The sequence below is a fragment of the Schistocerca americana genome, unplaced genomic scaffold, assembly GCF_021461395.2.
Source record: "Schistocerca americana isolate TAMUIC-IGC-003095 unplaced genomic scaffold, iqSchAmer2.1 HiC_scaffold_25, whole genome shotgun sequence".
In the NCBI taxonomy this organism is placed as follows: Eukaryota; Metazoa; Arthropoda; class Insecta; order Orthoptera; family Acrididae; genus Schistocerca; species Schistocerca americana.
The window spans coordinates 2,289,088-2,305,888 of record NW_025725961.1 but is presented as its reverse complement, the minus strand read 5'-3'; positions in this window follow the sequence as shown (position 1 = coordinate 2,305,888).

Sequence of the window (16,801 nt, the reverse complement as noted above, 5' to 3'; positions counted from 1 at the left end):
TGTGTTGTATCGTCAATAAGAAGGTAAAAGATATACAGTAAACGTGAAGCGAAGCATCGGAATCTAAAACTGGACTCACAGTAGAGGTTCAAATCATAGAAAGAGTGTCAGTCCTATTGTACTTAAGTCGGCATTGTGCCTTTTATATTAAATTCGGATGCAATTTCTGTGTTTCATCGTCAATACGAAGGTCCATGGGATACAGTAAACCTGAAGTGAAGCATCGGAATCTAAAACAGGACTCACAGGAGACGTTCAAATCATAGAAAGTTAGAGTGTCAGTCCTCTTGTACTTAAGTCGGCATTGTGCCTTTGGTATTAAATTCGGATGCTATTTCTGTGTTTCATCGTCAATAAGAAGGTCCAAGGGATACAGTAAACTTGAAGTGAAGCATCGGAATCTAAAACTGGACTCATAGGAGAGGTTCAAATCATAGAAAATTAGAGTGTCAGTCAACTTGTACTTATGTCGGCATTGCGCCTTTTGTATTAAACTCGGATGCAATTTCTGTGTTTCATCGTCAATAAGAAGGTCCAAGGTATACAGTAAACCTGAAGTGAAGCATCGGAATCTAAAACTGGACTCACTGGAGAGGTTGAGCTCATTGAAAGTTAGAGTGTCAGTCCTCTTGTACTTAAGTCGGTATTGTGCCTTTTGTATTAAATTCGGTTGCAATTTTTGTGTTTCATCGTCAATAAGAAGGTCCAAGGGATACAGTAAACCTGAAGTGAAGCATCGGAATCCAAAGCTGGACTCACAGGAGAGGTTCAAATCATAGAAAGTTAGAGTGTCAGTCCTCTTGTATTTAAGTCGGCATTGTGCCTTTTGTATTAAATTCGGAAGCAATTTCTGTGTTTCATCGTCAATAAGATGGTCCAAGGGGTACAGTAAGCCTTGCGAGAAGCATCGGAATCTAAAACTGGACCTACAGGGGAGGTTCAAATCAAAGAAAGTTAGAGTGTCAGTCCTCTTGTACATAAGTCGGCATTGTGCCTTTTGTATTAAATCCGGATGCAATTTCTGTGTTTCATCGTCAATAAGAAGTTCCAAGGGATACATAAACCTGAAGTGAAGCATCCAAATCTAAAACTGGACTCACAGGAGAAGTTCAAATCATAGAAAATTAGAGTGTCAGTCCTCTTGTACTTAAGACGGCATTCAGCATTTTGTATTAAATTCGGATGCAATTTCTGTGTTTCATCGTCAATAAGAAGGTCCAAGGGATAGACTTAACCTGAAGTGACGCATCGGAATCTATAACTGGACTCACAGGAGGGGTTCAAATCATAGAGAGTTAGAGTGTCAGTGCTCTTGTACCTAAGACGTCATTGTGCACTTTGTATTAAATTCGGAAGCAATTTCTGTGTCTCATCGTCAATATGAATGTCCAAGGGATACAGTAAACCTGTAGTAAAGCATCCGAATCTAAAACTGGACTCACAGGAGAGGTTCAAATCATAGAAAGTTAGAGTGTCAGTCCTCTTGTACTTAAGTCGGCATTGACCATTTTGTATTAAATTCGGATGCAATTTCTGTGTTGCATCGTCAATAAGAAGGTAAAAGGGATACAGAAAACCTGAAGTGAAGCATCGGAATCTAAAACTGGACTCACAGTAGAGGTTCAAAACATAGAAAGAGTGTCAGTCCTCTTGTACTAAAGTCGGCATTGTGCCTTTTGTAATAAATTCGGATGCAATTTCTGAATTTCATCGTCAATAAGAAGCTCCAAGGGATACAGTAAACCTGAAGTGAAGCATCGAAATCTAAAACAGGACTCACAGGAGAGGTTAAATCATAGAAAGTTAGAGTGTCAGTCCTCTTGTACTGAAGTCGGCATTGTGCCTTTAGTATTTAATTCCAAAGGAATTTCTGTGTTTCATTGTTAATAAGAAGGTCCAAGGGATACACTAATCCTGAAGTGAAGCATCGGAATCTAAAACTGGACTCACAAGAGAGGTTCAGATCATAGAGAGTAAGAGTGTCAGTCCTCTTGTACTTAAGTTGGCATTGTGCGTTTTGAATTTAATTCCGATCCAATTTCTGTGTTTCATCGTCAATAAGAAGGTCCAAGGGATACAGTGAACCTGAAGCAAAGCATCGGAATCTAAAACTGGACTCATAAAAGAGGTTCAAATCATAGAAAATTAGAGTGTCAGTCCTCTTGTACTTATGTCGGCATTGTGCCTTTTGTATTACATTCGGATTCAATTTCTGTGTTTCATCGTCAATAAGAAGGTCCAAGGGATACAGTAAGCCTGAAGTGAAGCATCGGAATCTAAAACTGGACTCACTGGAGAGGTTGAGCTCATTGAAAGTTAGAGTGTCAGTCCTCTTGTACTTAAGTCGGTATTGTGCCTTTTGTATTAATTTCGGATGCAATTTCTGTGTTTCATCGTCAATAAGAAGGTCCAAGGGATACAGTAAATCTGAAGTGAAGCATCGGAATCTAAGACTGGACTCACAGGAGAGGTTCAAATCATAGAATGTTAGAGTGTCAGTCCTCTTGTACTTAAGTCGGCACTGTGCCTTTTGTATTAAATTCGGATGCAACTTCTGTGTTTCATCGTAAATAAGAATGTCCAAGGGATACAGTAAACGTGATGTGAAGCATCGGAATCTAAAACTGAACTCACAGGAGTGGTTCAAATCATAGAAAGTTAGAGTGTCAGTCCTCTTGTATGTAAGTCGGCATTGTGCCTTTTGTATTAAATTCGGAAGCAATTTCTGTGTTTCATCGTCAATAAGATGGTCCATGGGGTACAGTAAACCTGACGCGAAGCATCGGAATCTAAAACTGGACCTACAGGGGAGGTTCAAATCAAAGAAAGTTAGAGTGTCAGTCCTCTTGTACATAAGTCGGCATTGTGCCTCTTGTATTAAATTCGGATGCAATTTCTGTGTTTCATCGTCAATAAGAAGGTCCAAGGGATACAGTAAACCTGAAGTGAAGCATCCGAATCTAAAACTCGACTCACAGGAGAGGTTCAAATCATAGAAAATTAGAGAGTCAGTCCTCTTGTACTTAAGTCAGCATTCAGCATTTTGTATTAAATTCGGATGCAATTTCTGTGTTTCATCCTCAATAAGAAGGTCCAAGGGATACAGTAAACCAGAAGTGACGCATCGGAATCTATAACTGGACTCACAGGAGGGGTTCAAATCATAGAGAGTTAGTGTGTCAGTCCTCTTGTACCTAAGACGGCATTGTGCCCTTTCTATTAAATTCGGAAGCAATTTCTGTGTCTCATCGTCAATAAGAAGGTCCAAAGGATACAGTAAACCTGAAGTGAAGCATCGGAATCTAAAACTGGACCCACAGGAGGGGTTCAAGTCATAGAAAGTTAGGGTGTCGGTCCTCTTGTACTTAAGTCTGCATTGAGCTCTTCGTATTAAATTCCGATGCAATTTCTGTGTTGTATCGTCAATAAGAAGGTTAAACGGGATACAGTAAACCTAAAGTGAAGCATCGGAATCTAAAACTGGACTCACAGTAGAGGTTCAAATCATAGAAGGGGTGTCAGTCCTATTGTACTTAAGTCGGCATTGTGCTTTTAATATTAAATTCGGATGCAATTCCTGTGTTTCATCGTCAATAAGAAGGTCCAAGGGATACAGTAATCCTGAAGTGAAGCATCGGAATCTAAAACTGGACTCACAGGAGAAGTTCAAATCATAGAAAGTTAGAGTGTCAGTCCTCTTGTCCTTAAGTCGGCATTGTGCCTTTTGTATTAAATTCGGATACAACTTCTGTGCTTCATCGTCAATAAGAATGTCCAAGGGATACAGTAAACGTGATTTGAAGCATCGGAATCTAAAACTGGACTCACAGTTGTGGTTCAAATCATAGAAAGTTAGAGTGTCAGTCATCTTGTACTTAAGTCGGCATTGTGCCTTTAGTATTTAATTCCGATGGAATTTCTGTGTTTCATCGTTAATAAGAAGGTCCAAGAAATCCAGTAAACCTGAAGTGAAGCATCGGAATCTAAAACTGAACTCACAGACGAGGTTGAGTTCATAGAAAGTTAGAGTGTCAGTCCTCTTGTGCTTAAGTCGGTATTGTGCATTTTCTATTACATTCGGATGCAATTTCTGTGTTACATCGTCAATAAGAAGGTCCAAGGGATACAGGAATTCTGAAGTGAAGCATCGGAATCTAAGACTGGACTCACAGGAGAGGTTCAAATCACAGAAAGTTAGAGTGTCAGTCCTCTTGTACTTATGTCCGCATTGTGCCTTTTGTATTAAATTCGGATGCAATTTCTGTGTTTCATCGTCAATAAGAAGGTCCAAGGTATACAGTAAACCTGAAGTGAAGCATCGGAATCTAAAACTGGACTCACTGGAGAGGTTGAGCTCATTGAAAGTTAGAGTGTCAGTCCTCTTGTACTTAAGTCGGTATTGTGCCTTTTGTATTAAAATCGGATGCAATTTCTGTGTTTCATCGTCAATAAGAAGGTCCAAGGGATACTGTAATCCTGAAGTTAAGCATCGGAATCTAAAACTGGACTCACAGGAGAAGTTCAAATCATAGAAAGTTAGAGTGTCAGTCCTCTTGTACTTAAGTCGGCATTGTGCATTTTGTATTAAATTCGGATGCAACTTCTGTGTTTCATCGTCAATAAGAATGTCCAAGGGATACAGTAAACATGATGTGAAGCATCGGAATCTAAAACTGGACTCACAGGAGTGGTTCAAATCATAGAAAGTTAGAGTGTCAGTCCTCTTGTACTTAAGTCGGCATTGTGCCTTGTGTATTACATTCGGATGCAATTTCTGTGTTTCATCGTCAATAAGAAGGTCCAAGGGATACAGTAAACCTGAAGTGAAGCATCGGAATCCAAAGCTGGACTCACAGGAGAGGTTCAAATCATAGAAAGTTAGAGTGTCAGTCCTCTTGTATTGAAGTCGGCATTGTGCCTTTTGTATTAAATTCGGAAGCAATTTCTGTGTTTCATCGTCAATAAGATGGTCCAAGGGGTACAGTAAACCTGACGAGAAGCATCGGAATCTAAAACTGGACCTACAGGGGAGGTTCAAATCAAAGAAAGTTAGAGTGTCAGTCCTCTTGTACATAAGTCGGCATTGTGCCTTTGGTACTAAATTCGGATGCAATTTCTGTGTTTCATCGTCAATAAGAAGGTCCAAGGGATACAGTAAACCTGAAGTGAAGCATCCGAATCTAAAACTGGACTCACAGGAGAGGTTCAAATCATAGAAAATTAGAGTGTCAGTCCTCTTGTACTTAAGTCGGCATTCAGCATTTTGTATTAAATTCGGATGCAATTTCAGTGTTTCATCGGCAATAAGAAGGTCCAAGGGATAGAGTTAACCTGAAGTGACGCATCGGAATCTATAACTGGACTCACAGGAGGGGTTCAAATCATAGAGAGTTAGAGTGTCAGTCCTCTTGTACCCAAGACGGCATTGTGCCCTTTGTATTAAATTCGGAAGCAATTTCTGTGTCTCATCGTCAATAAGAAGGTCCAAGGTATACAGTAAACTTGTAGTGAAGCATCCGAATCTAAAACTGGACTCACAGGAGAGGTTCAAATCATAGAAAGTTAGTGTGTCAGTCCTCTTGTACTTAAGTCAGCATTGAGCATTTTGTATTAAATTCGGATGCAATTTCTGTTTTGCATCGTCAATAAGAAGGTAAAAGGGATACAGAAAACCTGAAGTGAAGCATCGGAATCTAAAACTGGACTCACAGTAGAGGTTCAAATCATAGAAAGAGTGTCAGTCCTCTTGTACTTAAGTCGGCATTGTGCGTTTTGTAATCAATTCGGATGCAATTTCTGATTTTCATCGTCAATAAGAAGGTCCAAGGGATACAGTAAACCTGAAGTGAAGCATTGTAATCTAAAACAGGACTCAACGGAGAGGTTCAAATCATAGAAAGTTAGAGTGTCAGTCCTCTTGTACTGAAGTCGGCATTGTGCCTTTAGTATTTAATTCCAAAGGAATTTCTGTGTTTCATCGTTAATAAGAAGGTCCAAGGGATACAGTAAACGTGATTTGAAGCATCGGAATCTAAAACTGGACTCACAGGAGAGGTTCAGATCATAGAAAGTAAGAGTGTCAGTCCTCTTGTACTTAAGTCGGCATTGTGTGTTTTCAATTTAATTCCGATGCAATTTCTGTGTTTCATCGTCAATAAGAAGGTCCAAGGGATACAGTAAACCTGAAGCGAAGCATCGGAATCTAAAACTGGACTCATAAAAGAGGTTCAAATCGTAGAAAATTAGAGTGTCAGTCCTCTTGTACTTATGTCGGCATTGTGCCTTTTGTATTAAATTTGGATGCAATTTCTGTGTTTCATCGTCAATAAGAAGGTCCAAAGGATACAAGAAACCTGAAGTGAAGCATCGGAATCTAAAACTGGACTCACTGGAGAGGTTGAGCTCGTTGAAAGTTAGAGTGTCAGTCCTCTTGTACTTAAGTCGGTATTGTGCCTTTTGTATTAAATTCCGATGCAATTTCTGTGTTTCATCGTCAATAAGAAGGTCCAAGGGATACAGTAAACCTGAAGTGAAGCATCGGCATCTAAGACTGGACTCACAGGAGAGGTTCAAATCATAGAAAGTTAGAGTGTCAGTCCTCTTGTACTTAAGTCGGCATTGTGCCTTTTGTATTAAATTCGGATGCAACTTCTGTGTTTCATCGTCAATAAGAATGTCCAGAGGATACAGTAAACGTGATGTGAAGCATCGGAATCTAAAACTGAACTCACAGGAGTGGTTCAAATCATAGAAAGTTAGAGTGTCAGTCCTCTTGTACTTAAGTCGGCATTGTGCCTTGTGTATTACATTCGGATGCAATTTCTGTGTTTCATCGTCAATAAGAAGGTCCAAGGGATACAGTAAACCTGAAGTGAAGCATCGGAATCCAAAGCTGGACTCACAGGAGAGGTTCAAATCATAGAAAGTTAGAGTGTCAGTCCTCTTGTATTTAAGTCGGCATTGTGCCTTTTGCATTAAATTCGGAAGCAATTTCTGTGTTTCATCGTCAATAAGATGGTCCATGGGGTACAGTAAACCTGACGCGAAGCATCGGAATCTAAAACTGGACCTACAGGGGAGGTTCAAATCAAAGAAAGTTAGAGTGTCAGTCCTCTTGTACTTAAGTCGGCATTGTGCCTTTTGTATTAAATTCGGATGCAATTTCTGTATTTCATCGTCAATAAGAAGATGCAAGGGATACAGTAAACCTGAAGTTAAGCATCCGAATCTAAAACTGAACTCACAGGAGAGGTTCAAATCATAGAACATTAGAGTGTCAGTCCTCTTGTACTTAAGTCGGCATTCAGCATTTTGTATTAAATTCGTATGCAATTTCTGTGTTTCATCGTCAATAAGAAGGTCCAAGAGATACAGTAAACCTGAAGTGACGCATCGGAATCTATAACTGGACTCACAGGAGGGGTTCAAATCATAGAGAGTTAGTGTGTCAGTCCTCTTGTACCTAAGACGGCTTTGTGCCCTTTGTATTAAATTCGGAAGCAATTTCTGTGTCTCATCGTCAATAAGAAGGTCCAAGGGATACAGTAAACCTGTAGTGAAGCATCCGAATCTAAAACTGGACTCACAGGAGAGGTTCAAATAATAGAAAGTTAGAGTGTCTGTCCTCTTGTACTTAAGTCGGCATTGACCATTTTGTATTAAATTCGGATGCAATTTCTGTGTTTCATCGTCAATAAGGAGGGCCAAGGGACGCAGTAAACATGAAGTGAAGCATCGGAATCTAAAACTGGACTCACAGGAGAGGTTCAAATCATAGAAAGTTAGAGTGTCAGTCCTCTTGTACTTAAGTCGGCATTGTGCCTTTTGTATTAAATTCTGATGCAATTTCTGTGTTTCATCGTCAATAAGAAGGTCCAAGGGATACAGCAAAACTGAAGTGAAGCATCGGAATCTAAAACTGGACTCACAGGAGAGGTTCAAATCATAGAAGGTTAGAGTGTCAGTCCTCTTGTAATTAAGTCGGCATTGTGCCTTTTGTATTAAACTCGGATGCATTTTCTGTGTTTCATCGTCAATAAGAGGGTCCAAGGGATACAGTAAACCTGAAGTGAAGCATCAGAATCTAAAACTGGACTCACAGGATCGTTTCAAATCATAGTAAGTTAAAGTGTCAGTCCCTTTATACTTAAGTCGGCATTGTGCCGTTTGTATTAAATTCGGATGCAATTTCTGTATTTCATCGTCAATAAGAAGGTGCAAGGGATACAGTAAACCTGAAGTAATGCATCGGAATCTAAAACTGGACCAACAGGAGGGATTCAAGTCATGGAGAGTTAGAGTGTCAGTCCTCTTGTACTTAAGCCTGCATTGAGCTCTTTGTATTAAATTCCGATGCAATTTCTGAATTGTATCGTCAATAAGAAGGTAAAAGGGATACAGTAAACCTGAAGTGAAGCATCGGAATCTACAACTGGACTCACGGTAGAGGTTCAAATCATAGAAAGAGTGTCATTCCTATTGTACTTAAGTCGGCATTGTGCCTTTTATATTAAATTCGGATGCAATTTCTGTGTTTCGTCGTCAATAAGAAGGTCCAAGGGATACAGTAAATTTGAAGTGAAGCATCGGAATCTAAAACTGGACTCACAGGAGAGGTTCAAATCATAGAAAGTTAGAGTGTCAGTCCTCTTGTACTTATGTCGGCATTGTGCCTTTTGTATTAAATTCGGATGCAATTTCTGTGTTTCATCGTCAATAAGAAGGTCCCAGGGTTACAGTAAACCTGAAGTGAAGCATCGGAATCTAAGACTGGACTCACAGGAGAGGTTCAAATCATAGAAAGTTAGAGTGTCAGTCCTCTTGTACTTAAGTCGGCATTGTGCCTTTTGTATTAAATTCGGATGCAACTTCTGTGTTTCATCGTCAAAAAGAATGTCCAAGGGATACAGTAAACCTGATGTGAAGCATCGGAATCTAAAACTGGACTCACAGGAGTGGTTCAAATCATAGAAAGTTAGAGTGTCAGTCCTCTTGTACTTAAGTCGGCATTGTGCCTTTTGTATTAAATTCGGATGCAATTTCTGTGTTTCATCGTCAATAAGGAGGGCCAAGGGACGCAGTAAACATGAAGTGAAGCATCGGAATCTAAAACTGGACTCACAGGAGAGGTTCAAATCATAGAAAGTTAGAGTGTCAGTCCTCTTGTACTTAAGTCGGCATTGTGCCTTTTGTATTAAATTCTGATGTAATTTCTGTGTTTCATCGTCAATAAGAAGGTCCAAGGGATACAGCAAAACTGAAGTGAAGCATCGGAATCTAAAACTGGACTCACAGGAGAGGTTCAAATCATAGAAGGTTAGAGTGTCAGTCCTCTTGTAATTAAGTCGGCATTGTGTCTTTTGTATTAAACTCGGATGCATTTTCTGTGTTTCATCGTCAATAAGAGGGTCCAAGGGATACAGTAAACCTGAAGTGAAGCATCAGAATCTAAAACTGGACTCACAGGATCGTTTCAAATCATAGTAAGTTAAAGTGTCAGTCCCTTTATACTTAAGTCGGCATTGTGCCGTTTGTATTAAATTCGGATGCAATTTCTGTATTTCATCGTCAATAAGAAGGTGCAAGGGATACAGTAAACCTGAAGTAATGCATCGGAATCTAAAACTGGACTCACGGTAGAGGTTCAAATCATAGAAAGAGTGTCATTCCTATTGTACTTAAGTCGGCATTGTGCCTTTTATATTAAATTCGGATGCAATTTCTGTGTTTCGTCGTCAATAAGAAGGTCCAAGGGATACAGTAAATTTGAAGTGAAGCATCGGAATCTAAAACTGGACTCACAGGAGAGGTTCAAATCATAGAAAGTTAGAGTGTCAGTCCTCTTGTACTTATGTCGGCATTGTGCCTTTTGTATTAAATTCGGATGCAATTTCTGTGTTTCATCGTCAATAAGAAGGTCCCAGGGTTACAGTAAACCTGAAGTGAAGCATCGGAATCTAAGACTGGACTCACAGGAGAGGTTCAAATCATAGAAAGTTAGAGTGTCAGTCCTCTTGTACTTAAGTCGGCATTGTGCCTTTTGTATTAAATTCGGATGCAACTTCTGTGTTTCATCGTCAAAAAGAATGTCCAAGGGATACAGTAAACCTGATGTGAAGCATCGGAATCTAAAACTGGACTCACAGGAGTGGTTCAAATCATAGAAAGTTAGAGTGTCAGTCCTCTTGTACTTAAGTCGGCATTGTGCCTTGTGTATTACATTCGGATGCAATTTCTGTGTTTCATCGTCAATAAGAAGGTCCAAGGGATACAGTAAACCTGAAGTGAAGCATCGGAATCCAAAGCTGGACTCACAGGAGACGTTCAAATCATAGAAAGTTAGAGTGTCAGTCCTCTTGTATTTAAGTCGGCATTGTGCCTTTTGTATTAAATTCGGAAGCAATTTCTGTGCTTCATCGTCAATAAGATGGTCCAAGGGGTACAGTAAACCTGACGAGAAGCATCGGAATCTATAACTGGACTCACAGGAGGGGTTCAAATCATAGAGAGTTAGAGTGTCAGTCCTCTTGTACCTAAGAAGGCATTGTGCACTTTGTATTAAATTCGGAAGCAATTTCTGTGTCTCATCGTCAATAAGAAAGTCCAAGGGATACAGTAAACCTGTAGTGAAGCATCCGAATCTAAAACTGGGCTCACAGGAGATGTTCAAATCATAGAAAGTTAGTGTCAGTCCTCTTGTACTTAAGTCGGCATTGAGCATTTTGTATTAAATTCGGATGCAATTTCTGTGTTACATCGCCAATAAGAAGGAAAAGTGATACAGAAAACCTGAAGTGAAGCATCGGAATCTAAAACTGGACTCACAGTAGAGGTTCAAATCATAGAAAGAGTGTCAGTCCTCTTGTACTTAAGTCGGCATTGTGCGTTTTGAATTTAATTCCGATGCAATTTCTGTGTTTCATCGTCAATAAGAAGGTCCAAGGGATACAGTAAACCTGAAGCGAAGCATCGGAATCTAAAAGTGGACTCATATAAGAGGTTCAAATCATAGAAAATTAGAGTGTGAGTCCTCTTGTACTTATGTCGGCATTGTGCCTTTTGTATTAAATTCGGATGCTATTTGTGTGTTTCATCATCAATAAGAAGGTCCACGGGATACAGTAAACCTGAAGTGAAGCATCGGAATCTAAAACTGGACTCACTGGAGAGGTTTAGTTCAAAGAAAGTTAGAGTGTCAGTCCTCTTGTACTTAGGTCGGTATTGTGCCTTTTGTATTAAATTCGGATGCAATTTCTATGTTTCATCGTGAATAAGAAGGTCCAAGGGATACAGTAAACGTGAAGTGAAGCATCGGAATCTAAGGCTGGACTCACAGGAGAGGTTCAAATCATAGAGAGTTAGAGTGTCAGTCCTCTTGTACTTAAGTCGGCATTGTGCCTTGTGTAGTGCATTCGGATGCAATTTCTGTGTTTCATCGTCAATAAGAAGGTCCAAGGGATACAGTAAACGTCATGTGAAGCATCGGAATCTAAAAGTGGACTCACAGGAGTGGTTCAAATCATAGAGAGTAAGAGTGTCGGTCATCTTGTACTCAAGCCGGCATCGAGCCTTTGTATTTAATTCGGAAGCAATTTCTGTGTTTCATAGTCAATAAGATGGTCCAAGGGGTACAGTAGACCTGAAGTGAAGCATCGGAATCCAAAACTGGACTCACAGGAGAGGTTCAAATCATAGAAAGTAAGAGTGGCAGTCCTCTTGTACTTAAGTGGCATTGTACCTTTTGAATTTAAATCCGATGCAGTTTCTGTGATTCATCGTCAAAAAGAGGGTTCAAGGGATACAGTAAACGTGAAGTGAAGCATCGGAATCTAAAACTGGACTCACAGGAGAGATTCAAACCATAGAAAGTTAGAGTGTCAGTCCTCTTTTGCTTCAGGCGGCATTGTGCCTTTTGAATTTAATTCTGATGCAATTTCTGTGCTTCATCGTCAGTAAGAAGGTCCAAGGGATATAGTAAAGCTGAAGTGAAGCATCGGAATCTAAGTTGGACTCACAGGAGCGGTTCAAATCATAGAAAGTTAGAGTGTCACTCCTCTTGTACTTAAGTCGGCATTGTGCCTTTTGAATTTAAATCCGATGCAATTTCTGTGTTTCATCGTCAATACGAAGGTCCAAGGGATACATTAAACCTGAAGTGAAGCATCGGAATGTAAAACTGGACTCACAGAAGAGGTTCAAATCATTGAAAGAGTGTCAGTCCTCTTGTACTTAAGCCTGCATTGTGCCTTTTGTATTAAATTCGGATGCGATTTCTGTGTTTCATCGTCAATAAGAAGGTCCAAGGGATACAGTAAACCTGAAGTGAAGCATCGGAATCTAAAACTGGACTCACAGGAGAGGTTCAAATCAGAGTGAGTCAGAGTGTCAGTCCTCTTGTACTTAAGTCGCGATTGTGCCTTTTGTATTACATTCGGATGCAGTTTCTGTGTTAAATCGTCAATATGAAGGTCCAAGGGATACAGTAAACCTGAAGTGAAGCATCGGAATCTAAAACGGGACTCACAGGAGAGGTTGAACTCATAGAAAGTTAGAGTGTCAGTCCTCTTGAACTGAAGTCGGCGTTGTGCCTTTAGTATTTAATACCGATGGAATATCTGTCTTTCATCGTTAATAAGAAGGTCCAAGGGATACAGTAAACCTGAAGTGAAGCATCGGAATCTAAAACTGGACTCACAGGAGATGTTCAAATCATACAAAGTTAGTGTGTCAGTTCACTTGTACTTGAGTCAACATTGTGCCTTTTGTATTCAATTCGGATGCAATTTCTGTGTTGCCTCGTCAATAAGAAGGTAAACGGGTACAGTAAACCTGAAGTGAAGCATCGGAATCTAAAACTGGACTCACAGGAGAGGTTCAAATCATAGAAAGTGTGTCAGTCCACTTGTACTTAAGTCGGCATTGTGCCTTTTGTATTAAATTCGGATGCAATTTCTGTGTTTCATCGTCAATAAGAAGGTCCAAGGGATACGGTAAACCTGAAGTGAAGCATCAGAATCTAAAACTGGTCTCACAGGAGATTTTCAAATCATACAAAGTTAGAGTGTCAGTCCTTTGTACTTAAGTCTGCATTGTGCCTTTTGTATTAAATTCGAATGCAATTTCTATGTTTCATAGTCAATAAGAAGGTCCAAGGGATACAGTAAAACTGAAGAGAAGGATCCTAATCTAAACCTGGACTCATAGCAGAGGTTCAAATCATAGAAAATTAGAGTGTCAGCCCTCTTGTACTTATATCGGCATTGTGCCTTTTGTATTAAATTCGGATGCAATTTCTGTGTTTCATCGTCAATAAGAAGGTCCAAGGGACACAATAAACCAGAAGTGAAGCATCGGAATCTAAAACTGGACTCAGAGGAGAGGTTGAGTTCATAGAAAGTTAGAGTGACAGTCCTCTTGTACTTAAGTCACTATTGTGCCTTTTGTATTAAATTCGGATGCAATTTCTGTGTTTCATCGTCAATAAGAAGGTCCAAGGGATACAGTACACCTGAAGTGAAGCATCGGAATCTATGACTGGAATCACAGGAGAGGTTCAAATTATAGAAAGTTAGAGTGTCATTCCTCTTGTACTTAAGTCGGCATTGTGCCTTTTGTATCAAATTCGGATGCAATTTCTGTGTTCCATCGTCAATAAGAAGGTCCAAGGGATACAGTAAACCTGAAGTGAAGCATCGGAATCTAAAACTGGACACACAGGAGAGATTCAAATCATAGAAAGTTAGAGTGTCAGTCCTCTTGTACGTAAGTCGGCATTGTGCCTTTTGTATTGAATTCGGATGCAATTTCTGAGTTTCATCGTCAATAAGAAGGTCCAAGGGATACAGTAAACCTGAAGTGAAGCATCGGAATCCAAAAGTGGACTCACAGGAGAGGTTCAAATCATAGAAAGTTAGAGTGTCAGTCCTCTTGTACTTAAGTCTGCATTGTGAATTTTGTATTAAATTTTGATGCAATTTCTGTGTTTCATCGTCAATAAGAAGGTCCTAGGGATACAGTAAACCTGACGTGAAGCATCGGAATCTAAAACTGGACTCACAGGAGAGGTTCAAATCATAGAAAGAGTGTCAGTCCTCTTGTACTTAAGTCGGCATTGTGATTTTTGTATTAAATAATGATGTATTTCTGTGCTTCATCGACAATAAGAAAGTCCAAGGGATACATTAAACCTGAAGTGAAGCATCGGAATCTAAAACTGGACTCACAGGAGAGGTTCAAATCATAGAAAGTTAGAGTGTCAGTCCACTTGAACTTAAATCCGAATTGTGCCGTTTGTATTAAATGCGGATGCTATTTCTGTGTTTCATCGTCAATAAGATGGTGCAAGGGGTACAGTAAACCTGACGAGAAGCATCGGAATGTAATCGTGGACCTACAGGGGAGGTTCAAATCAAAGAAAGTTAGAGTGTCAGTCCTCTTGTACTTAAGTCGGCAATGTGCCTTCTGTATTAAACTCGGATGCACTTTCTGTGTTTTTTCGTCAATAAGAAGGTCCAAGGGATACTGTAAACCTAAAGTGGAGCATCGGAATCTAAAACTGGACTCACAGGAGAGGTTCAAATCATAGAATGTCAGTGTGTCAGTCCACTTGTACTTAAGTCGGCATTGTGCCTTTTGTATTAAATTCAGATGCAATTTCTGTGTTTCATCGTCAATAAGAAGGCCCAAGGCATACAGTAAACCTGAAGTGAAGCATCGGATCTAACTGGACTCACAGGAGAGGTTCAAATCATTGAAAGTTAGAGTGTCATTCCTCTTGTACTTAAGCCGGCATTGTGCCTTTTGTATTAAATTCGGATGGAATTTCTGTCTTTCATCGTCAATAAGAAGGTCCAAGGTATATAGTAAACCTGAAGTGAAGCATCGGAATCTAAAATTGGACTCACAGGAGAGGTTCAAAACATAGAAATTTAAAGTGTCAGTCCTCTCGTACATAAGTCGGCATTGTGCCTTTTGTATTAAATTCGGATGCAATTTCCGTGCTTCATCGTCACAGAGAAGGTCCAAGGTATACAGTAAACCTTACGTGAAGTATCGGAATCTAACACTGGACTCTCAGGAGAGGTTCAAAGCATAGAAAGTTAGAGTGTCAGTCCTCTTGTACTTAAGTCGGCATTGTGCTATTTGTATTAAATTCGGATGGAATTTCTGTGTTTCATCGGCAATAAGAAGGGCCAAGGGATACAGTAAACCTGAAGTGAAGCATCGGAATCTAAAACTGGACTCACAGGAGAGGTTCAAATCATAGAAAGTTAGAGTGTCGGTCGTCTTGTACTTAATTCGGCATTGTGCCTTTTGCATTAAGTTCGGATGCAATTGCTGTGCTTCATCGTCAATAAGAAGGTCCAAGGGATACAATAAACCTGAAGTGAAGCATCGGAATCTAAAACTGGACTCACAGGGGAGGTTGAAATCATAGAAAGTTAGAGTGTCAGTTCTCTTGTACTTAAGTCGGCGTTGTGCCTTTTGAATTAAATTCGGATGCAATTTCTGTGTTTCATCATCAATAAGAAGGTCCAAGGGATACAGTAAACCTGAAGTGAAGCATCGGGATCTAAAACTGGACTCACAGGAAAGGTTCAAATCATAGAAAGGTAGAGTGTCAGTCCTATTGTACTTAAGTCGGCATTGTGCCTTTTGTATTAAATTCGGATGCAATTTCTGTGTTTCATCGTAAATAAGAATATCCAAGGGATACAGTAAACCTGAAGTGAAGCATCGGAATCTAAAACTGGACTCACAGGAGAGGTTCAAATCATAGAAAGTTAGAGTGTCAGTCCTCTTGTACTTAAATCGGCATTGTGCCTTCTGTATTAAATTCGGATGCAATTTCTGTGCTTCATCACCAATGAGAATGTCCAAGGGATACAGTGAACCTGAAGAGAAGCACCAGAATCTAAAACTGGACTCACAGGAGAGGTTCAAATCATCGAAAGTTAGAGTGTCAAATCTCAAGTACTTAAGTCGGCATTGTGCCTTTCGTATTAAATTCGGATGCAATTTCTGTGCTTCATCACCAATGAGAATGTCCAAGGGATACAGTAAACCTGAAGTGAAGCATCGGAATCTAAAACTGGACTCACAGGAGAGGATCAAATCATAGAAAGTTAGAGTGTCGGTCGTCTTGTACTTAATTCGGCATTGTGCTTTTGCATTAAGTTCTAATGCAATTGCTGTGCTTCATCGTCAATAAGAAGGTCCAAGGGATACAATAAACCTGAAGTGAAGCATCCGAATCTAAAACTGGACTCACAGGAGAGGTTCAAATCATAGAAAATTAGAGAGTCAGTCCTCTTGTACTTAAGTCGGCATTCAGCATTTTGTATTAAATTCGGATGCAATTTCTGTGTTTCATCCTCAATAAGAAGGTCCAAGGGATACAGTAAACCAGAAGTGACGCATCGGAATCTATAACTGGACTCACAGGAGGGGTTCAAATCATAGAGAGTTAGTGTGTCAGTCCTCTTGTACCTAAGACGGCATTGTGCCCTTTGTATTAAATTCGGAAGCAATTTCTGTGTCTCATCGTCAATAAGAAGGTCCAAAGGATACAGTAAACCTGAAGTGAAGCATCGGAATCTAAAACTGGACCCACAGGAGGGGTTCAAGTCATAGAAAGTTAGAGTGTCAGTCCTCTTGTACTTAAGTCTGCATTGAGCTCTTCGTATTAAATTCCGATGCAATTTCTGTGTTGTATCGTCAATAAGAAGGTTAAAAGGGATACAGTAAACCTAAAGTGAAGCATCGGAATCTAAAACTGGACTCACAGTAGAGGTTCAAATCA